General features: G+C 38.0%; 1 protein-coding gene across 1 annotated transcript in view; it reads right to left on the bottom strand.

Annotated features, from left to right (window-relative positions):
• s100p (S100 calcium binding protein P) overlaps positions 1-20,945 on the bottom strand; it is a 32,136-nt gene extending 11,191 nt beyond the window's left edge. The window contains exon 1 of the mRNA XM_039673241.2: positions 20,761-20,945. The gene's annotated coding sequence lies outside the window, so the exon portion shown is untranslated. The remainder of the gene's footprint in view (positions 1-20,760) is intronic.
• Positions 20,946-23,940: the final 2,995 nt, after the last annotated feature.

Here is a 23,940-nt window from a genome sequence, read left to right as displayed (position 1 = left end):
GCATTCACCCCAAACAGCAGGGATGTTCAACCAATGTGTCCACACATGATGGGATTTACTAAACCCATATTGTCACCACGCTGATTTATGAGGCATTGTTGATACTCTATAGTTTGGTGGGAATAAAATCATAAAGAACAGGCTGGCTCAAGCTGGTGGAGAGCAAATAACTAAAAGTTGTGATTTTCAGTGTGCTGATAATAGTTTTCAAAACAGAAATTTGTCTAGTAACAAACTACCCCCAATGGGAATGTAGGTTTTAATTGTATGTGCGGGTCCTATGCTGTAGTGAATCTGTTTGCTCAGAAAATGATTAACTGATTTCCTGAAGTTCCTGTGCTGCTTTGTATTTATCTTTTTTGCAGCGCAATAATAGCACACTAATAATCACTGTCAAACACTGCTATTAATGACTGTTTTCAACTGTTTCATTGAATTTCACTTTTTACAGCAAAATATTTAGTTAAACATTGCTATTTGTAACTGTTTTCATCTCAATTAAAATGTTTTTTAGTCATTTATAAATTGGTTTGTTAGTGAATCAGTCTTGAAAATGAGATAAAATGAGAATTATTTACTGAATCTGATGCCATTGCAGCATTTAGGTCTTTTTTTTTTTTTTAGCAAAATATAGATAAAAGTTGTTATTTTTTACTGTTTTCATCTCAATTAAATTGTTTACAAGAATTATTCTAGTTTTTTTTTTTTAGTTGGTTCACTAATGAATCAGTTTGCTCAGAAAATGATTCACTGATTCAGGTGCCTTTAAAGAATTAAGTTTAAAGGAGTAGTTCACTTTAAAAAAAAAAAAACTTTTGCTGATAATTTACTCACCCCCATGTCATCCAAGATATGTCTTTCTTTCTTCAGTCAAAAAGAAATGAAGGTTTTGATGAAAACATTCCAGCATTTTTCTCCATATGATGCACTTCACTGGTAACCAATACCAAACGGTTCAAGGTCCAAAAGACAGTTTCAGTACAAACTGCAAACTGTTCAAAGGGCTTTAAACGATTCCAGATGATTAATAAGGGTCTTATCTAGTGAAACGATCGTTCATTTAATAAATAAATAACAAAGTTTAAGTTTTATAAGCTCAAATACTCGCCTTACTCTGTTCTGATGCACGTTCGTGACTCTCCAGTTCGAACTCGTTCATCAAAATGAATTAATCTTTTTTCGAGTCATTTGTTTCATTCAACAAACGAAATGAACGAATTGACTCGGAAAAAGATTTGTTTATTTTGATGAACGAGTTTGAACAGGAGAGTCACACAGAACAGAGCAAGGCAAGCATTTGAGCTTATAAAGCTTAAACTTTGTTATTTATTTATTTATTTTAAATGACCTATTGTTTCGCTTGATAAGACCCCTATTCATCGTCTGGGATCGTTTAAAGCCCTTTGAACAGTTTGCAGTTTGCACTGAAACTGTCTTTTGGACCTGGAACCATTTGGTGCCCACCCAGTAAAGTGCATTATATGGAGAAAAATCCTGGAATGTTTTCATCAAAATCCTTCATTACTTTTCGACTGAAGAAAGAAAGACATGGACATCTTGGATGACATGGGGATGAGTAAATTAATTGGTTTGATAATGAATTAGCTTAGATTAGAATCACTTATTCAAGTCCTTGCGACACATTTAAGGATTGTTCTATTATATGGGATGAAATTTTTAAGCTATTTAGCATGCAGAGCCAAATTATGTGAATGTGTTGTTTGAGGCTGGGCTGCTCCTCTGTCTTTAGCTAAATGACTTGCTAATGCTGCCTTCTGGAGGCCTGACATATGAAAATGATAAATAATTATTGCTCTTTCACTTCACAACTGCCTGGATGAAGCCCAGGTGTCTCAGTGCGAAACAACAACTAAAACCAGAATTAAAGCACTTTATTCAGTTGCTTTCTTCTATTTATTACAAACATTTTACAAATGCGTTTCAAGCAGTTATTTCTAAATCTTTAAGATGATATAGGGCTTAATTTCCTTCATAGCATTAAGAGAATGAGCGTCACTGTTTAAGTTGCTTTTTTGTATGTTTGTCATTATCCATGTTGCATTCATTAACAAAATGATCTCTGTTCACCCTTGTTATTTAACACACAATTACACACCTAATGTTGCATGAAATTATGGCTCTAATGACAAAAACAGAGGTAAACTCCAAAGGACGACGTAACCGATGAGGTTAAGACAAGCTAAATTAAATGTTCAGAGTTGACTGAAACAATGTGCCAGTCATCAAGCCCATAGATATTCCATAATTTGTTAAATTAAGATCAGAAAGACAATAATAATATAATCTAATACAGAGTATTTTCACCTGGATGACAAGCTATGAAATAATATCAAGCTAAATGTGTATTTGTACTGTGTGTGGAGTGACAGGATCATCTAAATTCCTATTATACACCTCTCTGTAATACTCTTCTGATTGTGACATTCAGCAGTGTAATATTTCCAAATATTCACCTTCGTCCATGGCAACGCTGTATATCAGTCCATTCATCCAGACTGAAACTGGCTAATTTCTCTCATATCACACTGCCGACTCACTCTCTCTTGTTTCATATTAACGCAGCTGGTGCCTTCTTGTGTCTCAGTTATCGATTGCTCGTCTTGCAGTATTACACTCACCTAAAGGATTATTTGGAACATCATACTAATACTGTGTTTGACCCCCTTTGCCTTCAGAACTGCCTTAATTCTATGTGGCATTGATTCAACAAGGTGCTGAAAGCATTCTTTAGAAATGTTGGCCTATATTGAAACGATAGCATCTTGCAGTTGATGCACATCCAGGGCACGAAGCTCCCGTTCCATCACATCCCAAAGATGCTCTATTGGGTTGAGATCTGGTGACTGTGGGGGCCATTTTAGTACAGTGAACTCATTGTCATGTTCAAGAAACCAATTTGAAATTATTTGAGCTTTGTGACATTGTGCATTATCCTGCTGGAAGTAGCCATCAGAGGATGGGTACATGCAGGGCCGTATTAAGAGCTCACTGGGCCCCGGGGCTATGAGTTACTGCAGGGCCCCCCCACCACTTTAGGTCACCAACTACATGAGCTAAATGTTATATTATTATAGCCTACGAGTCATTTTATCCATCTATGATATACTTCACAGTTAAGTTATGTTACTTTTAACATGATTTTTTTATCATATCAAAATGTATTGACTAAAATTTCATAATTATTTTGACCAATTTCAATATCACCAAAAAATAATAGTAGCTTAAGAAAATAATCTCAAGCTTACTGATGACAAGAGTCACAAATTAAAATAGAACAAAGGCACAATAAATCGACCTATGAAAAACTTAAAGCACTGAATAATATTATATAAAGTAATCAAATATACAATACATGGTTTTCACTATAAATTCAACATTCATTCTTGTTAATTTTGTAATTCAGTCAAATGCAGTAAATTACTTTCTTTCTGATGTTTGATTAACATTATTGACACACATGGCGACAGCAGCTTTATTAGCAGCGTCTGTCACTTTGAGACCTCAGAGTCGGATTCAAGTGCGCTGTGCAAAACCGTCTCAAGTTCACCACAGTCTATGGTTCACCTTGGTCTCAAAACCAGCATTTACAAAATAAATTCTCCCGCTGCTCACTGTGCCTGAGCAGTTTGAAATAATTTGTATCCAAACCACAACGTTTAAAAACGCGTTTAAATAATAAACTTACATCATGATGGCGCAGCAAAATTTAAATATTTCTACCAGATATATTATCGCCAGTCCTTTAGGCGAATATAGAGTTTAATCAAGCACAAAAAGCAAAATTATACATCCATCAAGTTAATATTCAAACTTACCGAAAGTTTGTGGGGTCGATGATGACGCTGTGTTTTAAGAATAGACTAGATTAGAATGAAGAGAAGAGTAAAGGCGATTTATTGGTTGATGTATAACCTATTCTAATAAGGCGCAGGCAGCAATCATCTATAGGCCTACGTGCAGCAGCAGGTCGGTCGTTCACAAGTTAAATATAGAATAAATATATTTGTCATATCAAATTAAAACCTGACGTTTCAATTTACCATGCCCTGCTCAGAGCCGTTGGCCCTGCATGCCTACGGGGGTTTGATTGACAGGTGGCCTGGCCAATCATAACGCCGAATACGCAACTTTGTCCGACAACAAAGCTGTCAGTCGGTGGACATGAACTTGAAAACGGTAATGTTTAAATTACTTAAATGAAAATATTTGAAAGTTGAGACTTTGTTTCATATCAACAGTAAGCTGCTCTGAACTCTCTCTCGTAATCACTCGGTGTAACGTTAGTCTTTGCCCCACGAAGTATTTTTCACTGCGTGAGTGCATGAGAACATGATGTGCGTGACTCGCGAGAGCCGCCTGGCTCGTGGCCCGTCGTCACATAGTACCTAAAAAAGGTGGGTCTTTGCGAACGTCTCTATTAATGATAATGATTCCATGATAATGCATGGAATATAAGGCAAAGTGCAACTAAATAACAGGGATAATTTGTGGGGGACGTTGCGTGGTAAGGCTTTGGTAATCAGATGGCTTGCAGTATCTGCTCCACAGCCAATCACGGGCCCCCTCCTTGCTTGGGCCCCGGGGCTTAAGCCCCGCCTAGCCCTATGGTTAATGCGGCCGTGGGTACATGGTGGCCATAAAGGGATGGACATAGTCAGAAACAATGCTCAGGTAGGCCGTTGCATTTAAACAAGGCCCAATTTGCACTAAGAGGCTGAAAGTGTGCCAAGAAAACATCTCCCACACCATTACACCACCACCACCAGCCTACACAGTGGTAACAAGGCATGATGGATCCATGTTCTCACTCGGTTTACGCCAAATTCTGACTCTACCATCTGAATGTCTCAACAGAAATCGAGACTCATAAGACCAGGCAACATTTTTCCAGTCTTCAATTGTCCAATTTTGGTGAGCTCTTGCAAATTGTAGCCTCTTTTTCCTATTTGTAGTGGAGATGAGTGGTACCCGGTGGGGTCTTCTGCTGTTGTAGCCCATCTGTATCAATGTTGTGTGTGTTGTGGCTTCACAAATGCTTTGCTGCATACCTCGGTTGTAACGAGTGGTTATTTCAGTCAAAGTTGCTCTTCTATCAGCTTGAATCAGTCGCCCATTCTCCTCTGACCTCTAGCATCAACAAGGCATTTTGCCCACAGGACTGCTGCATACTGGATGTTTTTCCCTTTTCACACCATTCTTTGTAAACCCTAGAAATGGTTGTGCATAAAAATCCCAGTAACTGAGCAGATTGTGAAATACTCAGACCGGCTCGTCTGGCACCAACAACCATGACACGCTCAAAATTGCTTAAATCACCTTTCTTTCCCATTCTGACATTCAGTTTGGTGTTCAGGAGATTGTCTTGACCAGGACCACACCCCTAAATGCATTGAAGCAACTGCCATGTGATTGGTTGATTAGATAATTGCATTAATGAGAAATTGTACAGGTGTTCCTAATAATCCGTTAGGTGAGTGTATATTACTGTAATATTACAGCAATGTTCGTGTTAATAAGCAGATTTGTATGGGTCCTCCTGATCATGCTTATTGGAGTTAATTTTTGCGATAATTTCTTATTTTAAAATACAATCAAATGTGTTTTAATGGTGCATTCTGGGAGGGATCAAATACATTTTAAAATTTGCAAATCAGTTACATTCTTATGTGTTGATGTTTAGAAACTAAATTAGGTTGAAGGGTCCCAGCTGGTTAATCATTGGCCATTTACATGGTTGGATAGATCTCTTTGTGCTGAAAACTCCATTCAGTTATTGTTTCAGATCTTGACAACTGTTTCTTTTTGTGTTAATTTACTGCTCTCATCAAGCAAACATAATTATCTTTTAATGGAGCATTTTCAAGTCTATTACTCTAATGAGATTTTTATTTTTGGAGTCCTTCAGTGCTGCTGGCCAGAATTCGAATGTTGGAATATAAATATGCTTTACTTTGCACAGCAGATGCGAATACATGCAGCCAAACTGGAGATATAGTCAGGGATTGTGACGAGTGATTGATGAAGCCAACTAAAAAATGAACAACATCACGTTACTTCTCAAACTGTGTAAGTTTATGACATAAATATATGTGAACTGAATCCAAAAAAACGTGGCCTTATGGAAACAAGTGTTGCTTGCTAAAACAAGATTTGGTGACTATCCAAAGCACCCAAGTCTATTAATAAAGCTGAATGAATGATCTACTACATGTAAATGGCTCCTGAGGAAATACCTTCAACATTTACATTAAGAACTACCAGGGACATAAAGATGTTTTATATGGGGTCAATGAAAATGTTCAGGGGTAAATCAGGTTTATTTGGAGAGTGCCTTTCTCGGAAATTAGTATTGGATCTTCTGGCATGACGCATCGCATAATTGTACTGGATAACGGCCACAGTTGTAAGTTTTAATTGTACATTCAACCCTCATCATAGATCGTCAGAGAAAATAAAACCCAAAGCTTCAAGTCTAATAAAGAGTTCCAGAAATTGACTCTATAGATGTTCATGCTGATTGTCTTGGAGAGACAGTGAATATGATTTCAATGTCTCTGCTGTGTAATTGCTGTATTAAGCGTCCAAATTTAACACCCATTAATGCCAAACCGGAGTTAAATTTGACATGGCAAGTGAATAAATCTATTATCAGCCGGTTGGCTCGTTGCTTTAAGAGAATGACTAATTTCGATTCGATTCCTCGACTCTTAACTCTTTTCCCTAGCCTGGGAAAACCCAGACAACTTCCGGCAAATTTAGATTTGCTCTGAAAGTTAGTCTGTCAAAGAGCTCATTCAAACCCATTTCCAGTCCGCAGAAATCGCGGCACCAATCAGAAACGTTGGGGCGGGCTTTACACGATGACGACAGCGCTGTGATTTCGAAGGAGATTTTGTAGCCTCACTCGCTCGAATCAGCTATCGCGTCTGTTTTTAAGCGATTTGAACGTTTCCTTTTGGTTAAAAACTATATGGCCGCCGTTCCGCATACATCATTTCCTTCATCGGTCTGATTGGTTTTAGATCTACCCGCGACGTCCGCTGGTGATGCCCCTCTGGAAATGATTTGTCTATGACGCTTTGCCAGACCATATCTCAGTTACAACTGAGAATGATCTGGTTTTATCCAGGCTATCTTTTCCCACCATTGACTAAAATTTCTGGCTTTCCGTGATTTTACTGTTATACGGTATAGGGGGTGCTATTAGGCATATACTGATAGATTACTGAATCTCCTCATCAAAACACATGCGAAGAAGATGCCGAAACAAGCAATACCATATGCAATAGGGGATTATCACGCTGATCCGCAGTACTTCCGCATTCAGTGATCATTGCGCACTGCCACTTCCGTTGAATCACCGATTACTCTGGCGAACTGATGACAGACTACACTAAGTTTATTTATACGGCATCACTGGTAAATTAGTCTGATTCACTAAAGTGCAGGCTACAAACAAAAGTGCTACCTTGTTTTATTTTAAAGTTTGGACCTTCATCCCAGCGAACCACTTTAATCCAATTCTTCCACTCAATTCAGTCGGGAATCCATGAAAACTTAGGTATGGTTGGCGTTGTTGATTCGATTTACAAAGTGGAACAGAGCAATAGACCTTATTCAGAGCAGCGCCATGACAGGTATGAAAGTGAGGCTGTGAGTGATAGACTTACCGTGTTTCCAATGGCATCCGCTGTAAAAAGCTGAATAAAGCTCCTAGATTCTAACAATTTTCCACAGCTTACATTGTCGGGACTTTTTTGTCAACTGAAATTTCTTGGAAGGATATTTTTCCAGTGTTTCATAAGCAGAACAATCTGAAAACACATTAAATAACAGTACAGCCCATTGAAGAGATGCAAGTCTATCCCTCACAGCCTCGCTTTCATTCTCACTAAAAATCAAAGATGGCGCTGCCGTGAATAAGGCGTATGACATCTATAGCCTTCGTTTTGGCCATTGTTGAACTGCGTCAGAAGTGGACAAAGCACAAAGTTGACAAATCCCGCCCATGAAACCTGGAAGCGTGATAATCCCCTATCATATGCATATGTAAAATTGGTCGGCATATAAATCAAAACAGCCTAATGTCACTGAATGAAATGTCGACTCAGAACGAGCTATAGGACTATGAAGCACTGGGGGTGTTGATCTACACTCTAAAAAACGATTTGTTAATCTATGTTTTGATCATACGGAATCTGATCTGAATATAGTTTTTGACAAGAATGTAATTTTCTCAGCTTTTTGCTCAAAATCCAAATTTTGTCCTGCAGAGTTTAGCTCCAACTCCAAATAAACGCACCTGAAACGGCTAATCAAGGTCTTGATTAGCTTGAAGGTCATTAGGCATACTAAAAACTTACAGGTGTGTTGAGGCAGGCTGGAACTAAACACTGCAGGACAGTGGCCCTCCAGGACCAAATTTGGACACCCCTGCCCTAGTGTCATCACAGTCTGTGAAAAGGCTCTGTTTACTGTATGAAAACACAATGCACAGTCTAAATAGGAGGTGTCACTTAAGTAATTAAATGGCCAACAGTACATGAATGTAAGGCTCAAACTGTAGAATATTTCTCCACTGATAGGGAACATGTCAGTTCAGTGCATTTTTCAGTATTAGGTGTGTTAGCATTGAAATTTTAAGTCTGAGCATCTGAATAGTACAGCCTTGTATATGAACATGGTGCGTATCCTGAAGACTTTGGTGTTAGAAGGTCAAGGCTCCACAGCAGCTGGAGTCTGACATCACCACAGCAATACAGAGACATGCTTCACATTTTACTGTGTGAAATTTACAGCCATCGCCGCCACAATTAGCTTTAAAAGTATGAGTGGGAAGAAGGAGGGGGTCTGGAATCCGCTGCCGGTGGGCGTGTTTGACGAGCGGGTTCTGTTGAACTCTCTGTTGGGTTGTAAATATTGGTTGAGAAGTGTGGTTGAGGTTGAAAGAACAAAATAGAAATGGTGTCTTCACTTGGGTTCATTGTTATTGTATGTCACAACAGGGCAAATGGGTCATTTGCAGAGCTGCGTGTTGAAAAGATGGTGTCTAGATGATAACATTTATTACCCCAGTAAACACATCCAAGTAACTGCCTTACTCACTTTAGGAACGTGGTATTTCAAGTGTGACACCAGCTGGATGCTATTTTAGGGTCCTGATTCAAGACGAGTAGAATTTAGATGAACATTGTGATAAGTGTAATTATTTGAACATGGCTTTTATTAAGGAGGTCCCTAAATATATTTACAGATCTTTAAGTAATTTTACTAACATGGACCCAGAGTTAAACACAGATCACCAAGTTCAACTTTCTGTTGGCCAAAACTTTTGCAGATTTATTGTCAAGTGATATTAGAGTTTATCAGTCAATATTCAATGCATCATTTTTTTTTTCCAAAGTGATTGTCTATTGTTTATACTGTATGTGTATAATGTTGCTATGCATTTCATTGAATTACTGAATCCCAATTATTGACTTTTTCTAAATTATGAATGCTTAAGGTTTTAACTTTAATTTTTTACATTCACTTTTCGAATCAAATGTTAAAATTATAATATTATTTTTTAATTAGACTATTTACTTGATGAAGCAATGATGAAGCAAAAGTCTTTTGGTACAAATTAACAACACAATCCAGGAAGTGATAGCGTAACAACCATAGACTGGTAACAGCTTTTACTAAAATATACTATTTAGCCTACATGAGACCATTTTCAACAAAAATCTGAAAACTTTTTATGGGTTTTGGTCAGTCATTTACATGACAACAACAATTTTTGGGGGGCCTGAAAACGCAGTGTAAAGTACAAACACGAATTTGTGAAAACGTGATGTACATTACTTGTTCCAGAGCCATGTATTGAGAGAGTTCTGACATTGCCATAGACCTCCATTGTAACTCAGGAATGCGGAAGTAACGCGTGTCATGGACCCGCCCATTAGTTCCAACCACTGATAGTTCCAGCATTGAACTCCATTCATTTTCAGTGCTTCCGAAGTACGTTCGCTGGTAAATTAATGAAATTACTGTATTTTTTTCTTTTACACACATTAGCCGACCTCTCGAGAATCTAGTCTGTAGTTATATGTTATGTAGCCAGGTCTAGTAAATGTTTTTTGGAAGATAATAGGTTAATTGCAGCGATAGCTTACGTGACCAACACTTCACGTTGTTAGCTAACTTATGGTAAAATATTATAATATTATATTATTAAAAATGGTTTAGGGTTATGCATATGTGTTTGTATAATGCATAGGCATACATAAATTCACATGCATTCATATATATATATATATATATATATATATACACTGAATTGAATCCGAACAGTTATGGATCGTATTTATGAAGTTCACTCTAACTCATCATCATCATCATCATCATCATCATCATCATCATCATCGTCATATCTTTATTCAGGACATGCATATAAAATGGTCCATAGCACTACACAAAATAAAGTCCATTCAAAACTGAAAAAAGAGATAAAAAATAGTAAAAATGACTATAATCTCTATAATAAGAAAAAGAACTATCTCCGGTTTCATTTTATGAAGTTAAAATTTACATTTAACATTGCTGTAAATATAGTTGTTGCTACGTTATGGGAGCAGTATTTCCCTCCTAAATCATTCATTTGTACATACACAGCGTAATTATTTATATTGTATGTTGGTTGTCATGGTTGTAATCCTGAACGGGCCACCACGCAGACCTCTTTGCGTGATCACGGTAGGTTAATGACTGAATCGTAATTTATAAGCAAGATCAAGGGAATCAATAACCTATACAGCCCAGTTGTGCTAAAAATAAATCTCATGAGACGTCCATCATCAGATGAATGACATGGAAAAGTTAAGTTAGAGCCGCTAAAGCCAGTGCAACTACCAATGCGAGCATGAACACTTGGCTTTTCCCTCCAAAAATATAGTCTAAAACGTATCTAAGTTGTCACCCTGCCTCTCCAAATGCAACACTGACATTAACCAAATGCAATAACAGCTTAAAACGTACTTGGATGTGTGATTTATTTTAAATTTACCGTTTAATAATGCGATCGCTGTTGTCTGTCCATAGAAGAACATGACAGCCCGCGTCTGTTTTGGAACTATTGGGGCTTCCATGAACCACGTGACAGCCTTGCGGCGACATCAAAGCGTGTCGTAACTCTCTCAATACATGACTCTGACTTGTTCAGTCTAGAGTCACATAGGTTCTCTTCAAAGTGACATCGCCATCTACTGGCCTGGCAGCATAATACAGCGTTTTTAATGGTTTTCCCATTAGCCTGGTTAAAGCAACACTTTGGAACTTTCAACCTTCATAATATATAACCAAAACCTATTGAGATGGTACATCGACTTACGATAGGTTGAATGACACATCTGCCGTAGCCTGAAGGTGTCTGTATCACTTTTACTAGCACTTTGTAACTTCGGGTTTCGGGTAGGAACCCGAGCACAAAAATAACTACAAAATTCGACCGCTTTATGGCACACGTCACTTCCCCCACCACCCACAACTTCCTTAGATTCTGATGTTAGTGGTCAACTCACGTTTGATTGCCGTCTGTATGTTTTCGTCATGGCCAAACAACAAGGAGGAAGGCAACGGATTTATCAGAGGAAACTAAAAAAAGAAAAGGGTAGAGTGACAAATGAAAGCCAGGACGAGGATTAACTCGGTCCAGCTTTCACTTCGCTCTCTGGCGTGAGCTAACGGAGGTGCTCGACCGATGCTGACCCTTTCCTGAACACAAATGCCGTTTCGAAGGTAACCCAGATAATTTCATATAAGCAGTGTAGTATTTTCTGGTATTCCGGCCACAGCCGATGGTGTTATGAGTGTAATAAATTGCCCACAGCCCAGTGTTCATTTCTACACACAAACACAGCCCGTCTCAGTGCAGGGCTCACACTAATAAAATCGACTCATGTCAAATGTAACATTACATTAAATGTAGTAAATGTGCCCATTACTCAGTAGTACCCACAAACACTAACGTTACACACCACATGTCCCACGGTTTCTGTAAAAATAAACCAACACACATACAGTCAGCTCAGGCCGACGGTGTTTTCAGTGCAGTGAATGTGCCCGCTGTCCCGCGACCACATTCACTCACAGACATGATAAGCCCTACGGGGTTCACCCGACTCGCTCTAGTCTGCTACAATGGAACCGAGCCCGGCACGGCTTCCCGGCCCGCCTCAAACACTGCAAGCAATCTAAAGACACGGGAGGCTGACCGGTTGAATGTTTGTTGACTTCTAATTTGTGACAGTGCTGCGGAGCTTGTGGTCTCTAGGGACGCTAGACGTGAAATTTACAGGTCGATCGCCCCCTAGTGCCCAAAAGTTCCAAAGTGTTGCTTTAAAACCAGACCATTCTCAGTTGTAACTGAGATATGGTCTGGCAAAGCGTCAGAGACAAATCATTTCCAGAGGGGCGTCACCAATGGACGTTGCGGGTAGATCTAAAACCAATCAGAGCGATGAAGGAGAAACATCCCCAAGTGTTGTTCTTTGCTCGGTTTTTAACAAAAAGGAAATGTTCAAATCGCTTAAAACAGACGCGATAGCTGATTCGAACGAGCGATGTTCGAAGGCGGGATCCATCTTTGTAATGTAGGCAACAAAATTTGCTTCAAAATCCCGGCACTGTCATCATCGTGTAAAGCCCGCCCCAACGTTTCTGAATGGTGACGCAATTTCGACGTATTGGAAATGGGCTTGAATGAGCTCTTTGCCAGACTAACTTTCAGAGCAAATCTATATTTGCCGGAAGTTGTCTCGGTTTTCCCAGGCTACAGATCCATGTCAACAGGAATCATTTTGACAATGTTGTTGCCTATAGGTGAAAAAACACAAAGGTATAGTATATTGTTGTCATGTAAACGTACCATTAAACACCAATATATGTATGTATATATATATATATATATATATATATATACACACACACTTATTTTCAGCAATGATGCATTAATAGATCAAAATTAACTATAAACACTTTTATACTTTTGTTTCAAAATAAAAAAATGCTCCTTTTTCAAATAAATGCTCTAAAAATACTGTTGAAACTGGAGTAATGGCTGCTAAAAATTCATCTTTTAAATGAATCATTCTTTTTGTTTTTGCTCTTCTGATGGTTTTCAGCTTTCTCTTTCTTCAAATTGTATATACAGTTGTATGTTGTATAGCGATATGACCTAGTACCCAAAATACTATCAAAACATTCTTCGTGAAAGATGGATAAAAAAGCACACAGGAAACAAAAACCTTGAAAAAATGATAAACTAACCCGCCAAATCACAGAGATGCCGATTCGCTCAGGACTAATATTATCACAGCACCTCTGTGTTCGAAATATGGTATGTCATTTGTGGGCAAATTTTTACTTTACAAATTACAGACATTGCCGATTCGCACAGGATTAAGATCACAGACAATCTCCACAATTATTACAAATTACTCAGGATCACCATGTAATACTTATCCCATGCGTATAGGGCTTACGTTCTTAAATGCACAATGTCTCACATTATCTCTCACACATTAAGTGTGTAAATGGATGAATCAATGAATGAATCAGTTCTCAGAATTCAGAATTCGCACATCAAGAAGAAATGACGTTGCCCATGTACGTTGTATTTTATTCCAGCCCATTCTCACTCCCAAGGCGTCACCTAACTGACGCCTTGGGAAGCATTTGGACATGCTTCAATATCTGACGCTTTAGGCGCCCTTTAGCGTCAGTTAGATGACGCCCTAGGATCGCGTGTACCCTACCCCCACCCCACACCTAAACCTAACCGCGTCCTCTAACTGACGCTTTCCTTTAGCGTCAGTTAGATGACGCCGTAGGATCGCGTCATGTAAGTGACGCTAAAGGGCGCCTAAAACGTCAAATATTGAAGCATGGTCAAAGGTGACGCCTTGGGGTGAGAATGCGTTGTTTATTCTGATCTCCCTGCTTGCTTAGCAAATAAAATTCATCATAGATGACTACACCACACTCTACCTACCACCAAAGACATCAGCTTCAGGTCAGGTTGCAAATATTTGCTCAGCATTGAACGAGTGGGCACCAAAGCTAATTTCCTTTTTCCACATCAAGACTATAAATCCTTCGTCTGTATTTCAAGCTGTTTGTCTGCTGCGCTGCGTTTAGAAATACCTGAAATCACAAAGGCTTCGCCGGCAGGTATGACAACCGTCGCATTCAGCATCAGCCATAACATGAGGCCAGTCATGTGCCAGTAGATTATTTAACAAAGCAGACTGACTGGCCATGAGAGATTGACATGCCACTCAGGGAGAGCGCAGCCTGTTTGTCATTTACTTGTCCACTTCCATGAAATGCTTGATCCATGTAATAAGTCCATATTACTTTTATCTAGAAGAGTCCATATTACTTTTATCTAAAAAGTCCATATTACTTTTATCTAAAAAGTCCATTTTACTTTTATCTAAAAGTAATATGGACTTTTGATAATAAAATACTGAGTGCACCTAGCAGGTTTCATAGTTTTGATTGTCTGATTTGATACGTGTCAGAACACATGCTGATTAATGCAATCAGAGTTCACCAATAGAATCATCACGTTCAACGGTCAACAGCTTTTCAGAGTCTTTCATAAGTTCTGTACACACAATGTTTCTGTAACTATTGTACATGTAGCTGCCAAAACCCCAATGTTATCTTAAAATGAGGCTCCAACTCTTCTCTGCTGTAGTGGATGTCCTGTTTGTCCTCTGGCCCTATTTGGACTTTAGAGAGTTTTTATAATGTAAAAGCTGGTTTAGTGAGACCAATCCTTTAGATCAGCCATTAAATGACAGTGCAAAACAGAAAAAGAGAGAGTTTGGCCTAAAATTTAAAATTCTTTCATATCCCCTACTTTGTTTCTGCTCTTTTTGGGACTGTAACTGTCAAAAAAGCACCGTAAAAGACAGAATTATAAACGCTATACTTTTGTTTTTACCCCTGTTTTTCATGAGCTGAACTCAAAGATCTAAGACTTTTCTATGTACACAAAAGGCCTATTTCGCTCAAATACTGTTCACAAATCTGTCTACAAATCCTGTCACAGGTATTTTTACAACCGGAGTTTTTCCTCTTCCGTTTAAAAAAAATCCCGTCCACATGAAAACACAAAAACATGCAATGAATCAAGCGCTATCAAGAGGATGCCACACCAGCAGGCGGCAATATAACCCTAACCGTAAAGCCACGTTGGCCAATCAGAAGCCTAACAAAAAGTCATTACAGGTTCCGGTAGGTGGATAACGGCGTAGCGCACACTCTGACGTCACAAGGCAAAAACCCCGGTTTTACCGTCTACAAGACAACAATGTAACCTGCGTTTCTGAAAATCCTCACCCTGGCAGGGGTTTTCAAAAATGTTCGGTTTCAGTGTCCTGATACTGCGTTTCCGTGTGAACGAACGGCCGAACCGTGCAAAAAAATTCACGGTTAAAAAAATACCCGTGTCCGTGTGGACAAGGCCTAAATCTGTGTTAGTGAGCACTTCTCCTTTGCCAAGATAATCCATCCACCTCACAGGTGTGGCATATCAAGATGCTGATTAGACAGCATGATTATTGCACAGGTGTGCCTTATGCCTGGTTCAGATTACACGATTTTTTTGTCTGTTACGATAGTCACTGAGTCAGATTACGCGATTTTGACTCCTAAAATCTTGTCGTCGTGGACAAGTCACATGTCAGACTACACGTTGCTTCCTGACCAGTCATCGAATGCCGTCTTTAACGGCGCGCATGATGTCATCGAGTAGGTGAAACTAGTAGCGAGTGTTTACGAAACGAACGTAAACAAACAATGGATGAAGCGGTGAGTGTTCAGAAAAAAAGTAATAAAAAGAGAGAAAACCCGACAATAGACACGTTCCTGGATTGCTCGAAGAGGACCGTATGGGCTGTCAATCCTCCAAAGAGAACTTGAGGTAAAATATTGTTTTCTTATATATTTTTACTTTTAGTTTTAACGTTAGCACCATAGTCTCTCTATTGTTTCGCCGTTTTTGAAAGTTTTACAGAAAAGCTTCTGTGCTCCTGATTGATCAACCTCATATATGTGACGGAACCATCGTAGACGACCGTTAAAAAATTAAACATGCTATTCTTTTTGTCATGATGTCGTGAAGCATCGCAGACGCGACGTAGATTGTCACCCGCTATGACACACTATACAAGATGAGATGATCGAATCTTGCGTCCCGACGGCTGTTGTCGTTTACGAATCTCCAAGACACCCTACGTCAAACGGATCGTGCCAAAATCAGGCTAAAATCGTGTTATCTGAACCAGGCATTAGGCTGAACATCCCAAACCATATGGTGCCTTTTTGAGCTTAACAGTCCCATGTCAAAATATGCTTTCATTTCATTGAAAAGAAAGCATAAGGTTGAGTAAATTATGACAGAATTGTCATTTTGGAGTGTACCATTCCTTTAAGTTACAATTTAAAATTCCCTACAATAAGCATCTCTTTATTGCCAGGTATGTTTTACTTTAATTGAAAAAAAAAAAAAAAAAAAAACATGGTAAATTGTGATCTAACTAGCAGACTAACACTTTTTGTAATGTTACAACAGTTACTCCCTTACTGCTCAATATGTCTGCATAACGGCCAAAAGAGATATACCAAAATGTAAAAAGCTTGTGTAAACAGAGCCATGAGCTTCTGTCAAAACACACAAAAGGTTCATATCCCCTTCTGAATTATTGTCGCAGCCACACGTATGAACAAGAAACACTCCATAACATCACCAACCCATTGTTTCACGTCAGCGGTCAGCCAACCGGACTGAATTACGTTACGTAACAGCACTGTTTATTTTAGCAGTCACTCTTCATTCAAAAACATTTCGACCCCAGTCAAGGTCACTTCATCGCATCGGGTGAAGGTAACATTGTAGCCATATGTGTCATTAAAACAATTCTTCTCATGTCTGGACCAACAACGGCAGGCGAAAAGTGCATACGTTGTAAAGAACGCTCATCTCTCTTTGTGCGGGTTTAGGGTGCTTTTCTAGGGGACAAGAAACACCCGGCTCAGGTAACCTAAGATGAATAAATGAGCCTGTGCACTTGTTTTCTCATAAAGAACACAGAGGAGTTCCAGGAAGTCATGGTACGTTATGTGTCATGCTGGGCTTTCTGGTGCTGTCAGAATCTGGAAACTTCCAGCTATACATGCTGCAAAGAGTAGTGTGTCAATACCTAGCAGACCTCTACTGACAAGTCCTGGCTGGGTCAGGTGGAAATTTCTGACTGAGTACACACTTAGCTTTTTATGTTCCAACATTTTGGCCTACGGTCAAAATAATTATAGCATTCTGTTGATCAATGGGTCTCCGTATGAGCTTGCAAATGCACTGGGGTATGGAAAATTACACGGCTTAAAACTCAATAACAGTGCCAGCTTCAAGCAAAACAATATCAGTTGAGCTTGTGATGTTGAAAGCACCATGTCGCATGGTCAAACAATGTCATTTGTCAAAGTTCCTTGACGTCTTGAAAAGAACCTTGAGTCAATAACTTGAGGGTTATTTCTTATACTTTTTTTAACCTTGTTTAGATGTTTACAGATGGACTTTATCCTAAAATGTTCTCCAAACCAAATAAAGCGATAAAGTGTGTGAATGAGTAGCCGTGTTGTGTGAGAACAGAGAGTCTTGGCATCAGATGGCACTTCAAAGCGGCCTGTGTCCATCCTGACAAACCATTGGCTGTAATAAAAAGGCTCTGCTTATTTAAATTTGCTTAGCTGATCACAGCGTGACTTTTTATTATGATGAGGAGGGTAAGGTCACAATATTGTGAGTTGGCACCATTTGAAGATGCAGCAGACTGTGTGTTTGTCTTGAGGGCCTGTTCCACAAAAGAATGAGCAACATTTTACATTTTAATATCAAACTATACAAATGTACAATGTTTTTTTTTTCTTTGTGGCATTTATATGATCAAAAATACAGTAAGTTCTAATGTTCTGTTTGTTGTTCTAAAGTCCTGTCTGTCGTTCTAATGTTCTGTCTGTCTCTTATGTTTTGTTTTGTTGTTCAAATGTTCTGTCAGTTTATCGTTCTTAATTTCGTCAAAAGAACATTAGAACAACCGAACACTAGATGTTTTGTTCTCATGTTCTAATGTTGTGTCTGCTCTAATGTTCTGTACGTCTGTCTTTCGTTCTAATGTTCTGTCTGTCCAACGCTATCTCACGACCAATTCATACGATTAAAAAGTGGCTAATTCATACGACCTCACTCGTACGAATTCGTACGATTTGTCTAAACCCACGTGATGGGTAGGTTTAGGGGCGGGGTCAGGGGTTGGTCATTTGTACAAATTCATACGAATTGGCCAATTTCGTAAAATATTTAAAATTTGGCAAAAATCGTAATTATTCGTACGAGTGAGGTCGTACGAATTGTTACGAATTAGCCACCTCGTAAAATTCGTACGAATTCCCGTGAGATCGGGTGGTCTGTCTGTTGTTCTAAAGGCCCTGATATACCTCAAGCGAAATCGAAGACAGAACTGATATGACATCAATCGAACAAACGTTTGTTTCGGGAGTTCGAAGCAGCTTGCCAAAAGCACATTTTCCGGATAAGTTCGCTCCGGCTGGTAAACACCTTTGTACTACCATTGGTCCGTGGCGATTATGTAATAGGTAGGTGTGCGCGGAGGCTCCGCCTTCTTTCACATATAAGTCTTTTCCCTTCCATTTCTTCTGTTCAATCAAGGGAGGTCGTGAGTAAAAACATGAACACACTGGAGGAGCTGTTTTATAGTAGAAAATGAAGTTGTACTTCTGGTGAAAGTAGACACTGACAGTGTTTTTAATGTTTAATACATAAATCTGCTTGATTTTAAGCAATCTGTTGTATAAAGTGCTATAAAATAAATGTGACATGGCTATTAGAGTGGTGAATTGCAGAGCTCATGCAAATATATCCACTTTGCCATGATCAGATGCTTTTCTTACACCTTATTAAAAAATGCTTGCTGTTCTCTCAATTCTCAATTTCAAGAGAAAGGCACACAGCATATCGGATGTTCGCTAACTGTATGTCGCTGCTTACGTATTTCGAACTTCATTCTACCCCTAAATAATGAATGAAAAAGATCTTTGCTTGAGTATATCGTGGCCTTAATGTTCCATTCCGTCTGTCTGTCATTGTCTATCATTCTGTCATTTCCTTTTATTCTACACTCTTAGAAAAAAGGGTTCATTGGGGTTCTATATATGAAGCATAGGGTTCTTTACTCAACTCCAAAGAACCTTTTGTGCTAAAAAAAGGTTCTATAATGACAAGAAAGAACCCTTTTGGCACAAAGGTTCTTTATAGGCCATTATTCATTCATATATTACATTATTCTGCAACATTTTGTAGTTGCCATTAAATTATTGTTTATTAAACTCTTGTAGTACCTTAATATCACATTATAATCATGCTGATTTCTGGAGGAGAAAAACTGAAATGGCACACTTCGTGTGATATTGATTAACTATATAAAATGATATAAATATATAAATCTTGAATTTTGTGATCATTCACATGCATTCATAAATACATTTTAAGGTCTTGATGTTTGTCAATAATATTTAATCTGGAAACGACAAAACGAATGATGATGAATGAACCCTAAAGGTTCCATATAGAACCTTTTTCCTGGTTACAAAGAACCCTTAAAAAGGATTCTGTATAGAACCTTTTAGGGTTCCAAATACGTAGAGCTGATAGAACCTTTTAAGGTTCTATATAAAACCTTTTCTTCTAAGAGTGCATCTATTGTTATATGTCATTCTATCGATACATCTATTAATCAGTCTGTTTATCTGTTTGTATGTTTGATTAATCACTATATATAACTACAATCATTATAATAGTATTATGCAGTAGTCCCTTAACTTTGCCAGGGTCATCCAAATTAAAATCTAAACTCATGGTGCATTTGTTGTATTTAAAGTTACATTGATTCACAGCCAGTTAGAGCATGATGGAGCCCTAACACACCCCTCAGCGAGCGCCTCTGACTCCCATGTGTGTGAAGTGCTAATGGGACGTGGCTTTTCTGCCTGCTGGCTTGGGATCTGATATGGTGTCTGAAAACAGCGGCACCAGAGAGGCCGCGGGCTCTCGCTGAAGGTCGGTCGGTGGGGCTTCACCAAATACAGGTCAAGAGGTCAGGGCAGGAATTCACATACCCTGCTGCTACAGCTGGATGATACACTACACACAAGTAAACCAACGCAAGAATATAGAGTCATCTGTTTTATATGACAAAATAGTATGCTTGGATTTGATGGTAATTTTATTAAATCAAGAGAAAAAAGCCATGGATTGCTCGAAGGGTCTGCTGTAATAGTCAAGCAATCCTTGCTGTTTTCAAAGACTTGATAAAGTTTGATCAACAAACAAGACACGACTTAAAAATGAAAAGTATTACGCCTCAGTGTCTTGAGGCTAGAAGTTCAATTTCTGTGAATGTTTACTCAAGTGCGTTTATTTATCTCTCTCTCTCTATTTCCCTTTTCAGTAACAGGCTAATAGTTATTGCCCCCAAACGAACTGCTGCCCACTAAAACAAATCCATTTATAGATGTTAAAAGAAAGTCAAACGTCAAACTTATCCTAGATAAAGCACTGGCATCATGAATCGAAACTCCTTTAAGAGTTTGACAAACATATATTGTATTTACCTTCAGGTGTCTTTGTTTTTTCTGGGTTACCTGGCCGATAATCCCATTCCCAGCAGGCGATTGTGTCTGTCGGTGGCAGTTTAAAGTTTTCTGCAGGTGTTCCATTGGTTAAGCCCGTTTGTGAGGATCATTATTAGAGAGAGAGAGACGTGCTAACCCTGAGCGTAAGCCTGTGTGCTCAAAATGTTTCATATAGCTGCTGGTGCAACAAGAGTGACGGGCACAATAGACTCACTTGCTCTCTCAACTAATGTCTGTATGTGAACATTGACACACTGATGACCAAGAAACAAGTAGTTGTCTTGAAAGTGAACATTTCTGTAAGTAGATTAGAATATCCCTTGCATGGTGATACCATGCATTAGATGGCAAGACTACTGTGATTTTTAATAACATGGTACTGAATGATTGCCAAATTCATATAGTACTGACTTCAAGGTCAATCAAGGAAAAAATGGAATTATAACAGTACACTACCATTAAAAAAATTCTTTTTTTTCTGAAAGAAATTAAGGTAACACTTTATTTTATTGTCTTTTTTTACACATTACATGTATTTACTATAGAAATCCCTATATATTATGCTAAATTTAGTGCAACTAAACCTAAGCCTAATTACAAGCCTCATCCCCAACATTATAAGTTTATGTAGGCTAGTTAATCATTATTCCTCAGTACTTAAATAGATAAATACATGCACTGTAATAAGGACGCCTTAACTTAAAGTATAATAATTGTATTCACAAGGACTTAAATTGATCAAAAGTGACAATAAAAAACATATTTCAAATAAATGCTATTCTTTTTCACTTTTTATTCATCAAAGAATCCTGAAAAAACATATGCAGAAAAAAAAAAACATTAATAAGAACGTTTTCAAAAATAATAAGATAATAATAAAAAAATGTTTCTTGAGCATCAAATCAGCATTTGATTATTTCTGAAGGATCTTGTGACACTGAAGACTGTAATTCAGCTATGTGATAACCAGTATAAATTACATTGGAAAACAGAAAACAGATTTTTTTTAATCGTAAAATTCTTGTCAATATACATAGTATTCTAAATTTGTTGTCTTTCTAGGTCATATTTTCTTATACAAACATCCTGTTTGTTGTTATTGATGATTAAAGTTAGCATTAAATGGAAGTTGTGAAAGACTTTTATTCAATATTTTCATTTATATCCGAGTGAAACAGCTTGCCAAAAAAGAAGAAAAAAATGTAGGGCGAGACATGATTTGATGGTTTGGTTGTTTCCTATTGCCGTGATCTTGTGCGATTGACAGGTTTCATGTTTACTGAAAATGTAACAATATATAAAACTATAATTATGATACAGTTTTACACATTTCACCTATTGGAAGTAAATAAAAAAAGGCTGAAAGTAAAACACTAAGAGGTAATAGAGATATTAAAATACATTAATTTTCATTTATATTTAGTGTTCATTTTCTGTCAGAATCAGAGTTACTTATGCATTTCTTTTTCATAGTATCTTTTTTTGGTAAACTATTATTTAAGGAGATAAAATAGGCAGAATGATCATGTTTTTCACCCATACACTGAAGATATCGTGAGGATCGCTGAACTAGGCTACCATCTAGTGTTAGAGACCTAAAGTTGCACATACTGTCTCAAACATCTCATGTCATGAACCCTTAAAGGTGCCATGTGTAAGAATTGAGGTTAAAATATCCCAAAAAATTGACTAAACGCATCAAAAGAATGGGAAGAAATAAGGTTGATGATCTCATTAAAAAATGACAAGTTATAGTGCTGCAGAGATATCAACCTGAATTAGCATGCTAAATTACTAGCCCCGGCCTATAATACCAGGTGTCATAATACCAGTTTCGGCTATGGGAGGCGGTATGCGGGCGGGCGACATAACCACCAGCCAAACTGCAATACACAAGTAACTCACACGGCTTGTGTGTACTTCAACCTGTCAATCGTGTGGAAAGTACAGCCCACTACTACATTTCAGTTCAGGGAAGAGTTAAAAAAATTATTGGTCGACATTATGCATGAGGAATACATTTTGGTAAGTTGTAGCATACTGTATCTTTCAACAGTGTTCGTGTTCTTTTACTATTAGATGATCGGTTCGCGTCCGCTAGGGATCTGTCTTTAACATTTACAAGCGGCAAAACGGTATTTATTTTTTGAATTGCGTAATAAAATTGACAGATTCTGAGAGCTGAGATTTTTTATATATCATAACTAACCTGCTGTGTCTAGTCTGTCGGTCTCCGTGTCCTTTTCTGTGCGTGACAAAATTGATGTGTGGCGTGAGAGAGTGTGAATAGTCTCACAGTGAATTCGTGAGAGTTGGCAGCTCTGAATGGCGCTAGCTTGGTCAACATCAGCGAATGCTGTCTGTCAAATTAATTCAAACTAACAATAAAAGTGTAAAATGAACAAAACGAATACCGTAAAACTTCAAATAATAGTCTGGGCTTTATTTTCCATATCGTTGAAATGCGCACCAGCTTGTGTTTGAGACAGGCGTCTAAGAAATGGCCTTTATAATTTACTGTTGAGATATTGTTCATTGAGTCTCTGATCTCTAAAAATCTCCAAATGTTCCACGTGAAACTGCGGTCTTCCAAACGTTTACTATCGTGTCAATTGATTTGATTAATATGCGCGAGGGAGAGAGAGCAAAACAGCGCTCGCTTGTGTTGTTTGAAGACATGAGAGTGCGCGCAGCCGCTGCCCAACTCACTTTCTGGAGGTATACTGCCCCCATCTGGTATGGAATCTAGAGTATGATTTGATTTTTTTTTTTTTTTTTTTTTTTTGACAGAGTGACGTGATGGGCTGTAGTGGTTAAAAGTAAAACAGTGATTTATTTATTTTGTTTTCATGTTTTTGACTCATTCTTACATCACCAATATCTAAATTTAGCCATGTTAACTTAAATATAAGTTGTTTTATTAAAAAAGGATCACATTAATAATTAACCTTTATTGGCACGAGAGAAGACATGAAGAGTTCAGATGCAAAAGCCTCTAAATGCCATTTGAAATTTTCTTCTTTAATGATGATTTTTATCAAACTTGTATATTTAAGTTCAGTAATTTCACTGAAATAACAATTAATAGGTAATTATCATTGCCATTTAAGTGAAATTACTGAACTTAAATATACAAGTTTGATAAAAATCATCATTAAA

This window comes from Pimephales promelas, chromosome 21, assembly GCF_988280905.1.
Source record: "Pimephales promelas chromosome 21, fPimPro1.hap1.1, whole genome shotgun sequence".
Taxonomy (NCBI): Eukaryota; Metazoa; Chordata; class Actinopteri; order Cypriniformes; family Leuciscidae; genus Pimephales; species Pimephales promelas.
This window is presented reverse-complemented; position numbering and strand designations above follow the sequence as displayed.